This window comes from Neovison vison, chromosome 2 (assembly GCF_020171115.1).
Source record: "Neovison vison isolate M4711 chromosome 2, ASM_NN_V1, whole genome shotgun sequence".
NCBI classification, from domain to species: Eukaryota; Metazoa; Chordata; class Mammalia; order Carnivora; family Mustelidae; genus Neogale; species Neogale vison.
This window is the reverse complement of record NC_058092.1, coordinates 233,324,171-233,329,560: the sequence shown is the minus strand read 5'-3', so window position 1 is coordinate 233,329,560 and position 5,390 is coordinate 233,324,171.

Below are 5,390 nucleotides of genomic sequence, written 5' to 3'. Positions count from 1 at the left end.
GAGAGGACACAGCCTTCCGGCCGGTTCCGCCCCTTGGCATCCTGGGAAATGAAGTCTTCGGCGGATGAGGCCAAGGGGTCGCTTTGCCGGCGAGCGAGCGCTGAGAAATGCAGGTCTGCGTGATCGGAACTGACCCCGAGGACGTGTCTTCTTTGTGGGTCTCGCGCGCGGCACATCTCAGACACTGCCTCTTCTGAACAGCCCTCGAAAGTTCCCCAGATCGTCTTTTCTGTTTGCGGGTGAAATTCTTACTGATAAAAGCCAACATTGACGTGCTCAAGGATGAAGGGAGGGCGATGATTCAAGCAATTGTATGGCTTGGGTTTGACGTGGAGTAACATGCTGTGATTTCCATTTATCATATGACCATTCTAGCTGCGGTCGAGACTACAATGTCGGGGAGGGAGACAGGGGATGGGGGTTGGGGTGGGGGAAAGTGTGGCGGCACTCCAGTAACCCGAAGGGACAGAGGAGGACAAAGGTGGTAGCTGTGGAGGTGCTAAGAAGCTATTGGATTCTGGGTACAAAAAAACAAAAAACAAAAAACAAAAAAACATGAAAAATCATGGAAAGAAAAAGAAGAACAACAACAAAATAACCGTGAAAATAAAATATAACAGGAAAAGAAACTCAGGGGTCCTTGTTCTTCAATTCGTTCAATCGCTCAGGGTCAAAACTGGACTCCTGATCTCCGTCAAGGCTCCTTCTACCACACTGTTATCAAGTTCAGCAAATGGAACTGCTTTTGACAGTTGCAAAGGCCAAAAATCTTCGACTCATTATCGACACGCCCCCTTTGATCCATCAGCACAACCTTAAAAATATGTGGAGAATCTTAGAATTCACTGCTAGCACACCTAATACTTATGATGGTGGTCCAAGCCATTAACTCTCTCCTGGATCATTTTAACCATCTCTAACTTAAGAGGTCTGAACTGGGGGTACGTTTGGCAGAGTCTGGAGACATTTTTAGATGTCACAACTATGGGGAGGGTGCCACTGGTAATTTAGTGGTTAGAGGACAAGGACACTGGCTGCTAGTCATCCTACAAAGCATGGGAGAGCCCCTCTCCCCCTCTCCCACATCAAGGGGATGATGTTGAGAAACCCTATATTCCAGCTTCTGTCTTTAACCCCCTCCCTGCCAAATCTATTCTCAACATAGCAACTAAGCTGGTCATGCTAAAACTGAAATTTAAAATTTAAATCATGTTGCTTCTTGGTCTAAACCCAAACCTTGTAATGACCTCGTCTGACTTCCTTTCTTTCTGCTGACCCCTTTGTTCACTCTGCTTCAGCTACAATAGTCTTTCTGCTTCCTGGCTATTCCTATCTCGTCCTACCTCAGGGCCTTTGCACTTGCCCTTCCCTTTACCGAGAGTGCTCTTCTCTTAGAGCAGCTCAAAGTTTCCTCCTTTATCTCGGCTCTAGATGTTGTAATGTGCCAGCCATACCCACCCTTCTGGGATTTATAGACTTATTATCCTAGCCTCAGGAGAAATTGTTTGCTTTCTCTGGGAATTACCCTCAGTGTAACAGAGTGTCATTGCCTAAGGTCATTCCCCTTTTCCTGGGCAACCAACATTCAAGGCCTTATCAGTGCAGACAGATAAAGGTCCACCACCTTCCCTTCAGCTTGGGGCAACTCCAGAGGGTCAGCTCAGTTCCAGAGTGCTTTGTGGGGGAAAGGATGCTAGTGCTAGCTGAGGTGCTGTTGTAGCTGTACCCCGGTCCCAACCACTTCCTCCATCCAGCTCTGTTTCTTTCCCTTCCCCAGTAGGTGGTGAGCCTGAGAGCACTTCCTAATAAACTTCTTTCCCGTTCATCTCAGTGTTAGACTCTGCTTCCCTGGGGATACTACCTATGACGACCTCTTGTAGGTTTCCACTTGGTGCCGCCCTGTCAGAGGATCCTTCCTTATCACCCTAACTGGACTGCAGCCCTCACCTGATGTTCTCAATCTTCCTTCCCTGTTTCCCTTCCCCTTTCCCAGTCAGCACCGCCTCACATCATCTCTGTCTTATTCATTTCTCCAGCATATTGCCTTTGTTCCTCCACTGGCATATGCTGAACTGCATAAAGACAGGGATTCATCTTTGATTTACTTCCTGGTGTATCTCCAGGGGGACTCAGTCCCAGGACCCTGGGATCATGACCTGAGCTGAAGGCAGACACTTAAATGACTGAGCTACCCAGGTGTCCTGCCACAATACTGGTAACAGAAAATGCAACCTACAAACAATGCAAATGGTAAAATCCCATTTCTATATATTTATCAAAACAAAGCAGTGCACTTCTGCAAGTACGTGTATGCCGGCAAATGGCACACTCTGCCACGATGGGTCTGAAAGTAGAAACAAGAAAGTCCAGTTTCATTCGGATTATGCCCATTGGGTAGTCAAGGAAACTGGAACCTAAAAGGGTTAAAGTAAGTGCTTTGCCCAAGGTCACACCTGGTAGGGACAAAGTTGTGATTGAAGTTCAAGATGGCTGACTCCATAATCTGTGATCAGGCAAGAGAACGCAAAGGAAGGGAATGGGTGGCGTCAGGCATCGAAGGAGAGAAAACCCAGCTGGGTTTTAGGGACCTCTGTAGAGGGAGAGAGGGGAAGAGAGGATAGCTGGGAACAGAGAAGGGGCCTAGAGCTGAATGGTTTGAAGGAGGTCTACTGGGAAGGGGCTGTGGTGGCCCCAGTGAGCTGTGAGCCTGAAGAAGCCCAAGGCAAGGCAGAATGATGACAAAAATGTCCCTGAGCCCTGAGACCAGGAGAAGCTGCATGCAGAGGGGTGGAGGAAGGGCAAGACAACAATGATGCTCTGCTTTGGCTGATGGTAGGATGGTCAGGAGCCAAATGAATGGAGAACACAGGGAAGACAGGGTTTGGAGGCATCAGAGCTGGGGGAGAAGGCAGTGCAAGAAAGTTCAGTTTTGAACAGGTTGAATTTCACATAACAAGGGACATCTAGGCCAAAGCAGTAAAAGCCTAGAGCTGGGGATAGAGGATGAACCTGGAAGTCACTAATAGTAAGAAAAATACCTAACATTTACCGAACACTGACCATCTGCCAGGCTCTGTTCTAAGCTCTTTAGATGTACATTCTATGCCCTTATTCAGTTTTACTAACAATGCCCTGAAATAAATGCATTTTGTTGATTTTTAAAATTTTTATATATTTTTAAAAGATTTTATTTATTTATTTGACAGAGAGAAATCACAAGTAGACAGAGAGGCAGGCAGAGAGAGAGAGAGAGAGAAGCAGGCTCCCCGCCGAGCAGAGAGCCCGACGTGGGACTCGATCCCAGGACCCTGAGATCATGACCCGAGCCGAAGGCAGCAGCTTAACCCACTGAGCCACCCAGGCTCCCCAGAATTTTTATATTTTTTAACAATTTTATTTATTTGACAGAGGGAGCGAGAGAGTGTGTGTGTGAACAAGCAGGGGCAGTGGCAGGCAGAGGGAGAGGGAGAAGCAGAACATGGGGCTTGATCCCAGAACCCTGGAATCATGACCTGAGCTGAAGACAGCCGCTTAGCTGACTGAGCCATCGAGGCGCTCCAAATAGACCTATTGTAAACTCTGTTTTATAACCGAAGAAACTGTGCTAGCATTTATTGAGCGTTTACCATGGGTCAGGCACGTAGGAGTTCACGGGAGTTCTCTCATTTAATCTCTACAGGGGCCCTATGCCACAGGCACTATTGTGAAAGAATGGGCATACTGAGGCCCTGAGAACTGACAGAACTTGCCTGTAGTCCTACATGATAGGGTCAGGACTCAAAACCTGAATCCAACTCTACAGCCTTGTGCCTACCTCCCGTTTTAGAAGGCTCACTTAAGAGCAGGTGGTGCTGGGAAAATAGGGAGGGGTTTTCAAGAATGGCATCCTAGGTGGTGTTGATCACTGCAGAGGATCCAGGAAGGTAAAGCCTGGAACTTGACCCTCGGTTTGCCAAATGCGAAGTGTTTGAGAACTCTTGAAAGCACTGTTTCAGGGAAGTTGTAGGTAAGCAGGGTTCCGGGCTGCAGGGATTGGCAGCACGAGAGAGGGTGGAGGCAACCCAGGGCATCCGAAGAGCTCCCCCCACACCCCTCAACCCCGCCTATGTAATGGACACCTGGTGAGAGGACTGTGTTCCTTGGAACATTCCACCTTCTCCTTGGTGATGGGCAGCTCTGCTCCGATTGAGCTTCTCCACCCTCCACTAAGAATCCTGTTGCCCTGGGTGATCAGAGGTGGTGCCCCACACAGCCGTCAGGACTAAACAGCCAGAGTTATCCTGGAGCCAGAGCAGGAACTCTTTATAAACAGAGGGTTTTTCCAGGGCTTCATACCAACAACTGTTTATAGTGTTCATCACACACAGCAAAAACATCTTAAGTGTTGGCAGGACACCAGGTTGAAGATGGCGTTATCTTTCATGGGTGCTTCTTAATTAGAACCTTAAACTTTTTAAGACTTGGTCACATTCAAGCTTGCTTTCTCTAACATCTAGAGCCTGGAAAAGATCAAAATAACCATTTGCCCAGCGCAGCACTAATTGGCTGTGGCATTTGGTGGTTTTATTACACTGTAATAAGGTTACTTCTGTTATTTCTTGAGTCCTTTAATCACTATACACATGGATCCCCATCTGTCTTTTACTGTATTCTAGCACCAGTGGTTGCTGGAATATCTTGGAACATCTTGTCTAGGAGAAGATGCACATTCGGTCCTCACTGGGGTTTCTGTCAACTGTTGGTGCTGTTTACCTCTAGGGACTTATTGGACTTCTGTTTGCTGAGTCAACAGAAACGCAGCCTAGGAAACATTCCTTTTGGTTGGAAGGCAGCTTTCCTAGGGGCCTTTGAGAGCCTTGCCTAGGACATTGGACTGTCAGTGGTTCACTGCTGCTACAGAACCCCCCCCCCCCGCCGCCGATCTTTGGCTCATAGATTTCTCCCATTGTACTACAGAACTCCCAGTGGTAGTCAGACCAAGAGCAGATGAATTTCAGGTTCCTGGTTTGGGAGCAACCTGGTAAGAACCAGTCACCATCTATCTTAGGCATGGTGCAGGTGAGGAAGTTGAAGCACACAAAGGTTAGGAGACTTGGGCAAGGTCAAGGTGCTTGGTTAGGGGCAGAACTAAGACAGGCATCCGAGCATCTCGACTCCCACCATTTTCCTCCACACATTCTGATTCCCATGATTGGAGTACTTTGGTGTGGGGGACGGGAAGGATGTGGTGTGGTGGTGTTGTAAGGCAGTCATTTCTCTGGGCATAAATTCCCGTGTCCACCAGTGATGTCAAGTTCCGAGATGGCAGAATGCTATTTTTAAGGGAGAATCCAAACTACAAATTAAATCTCTGACCAGGAAGCCGAATAATGCAGCAGACTATCCCATCC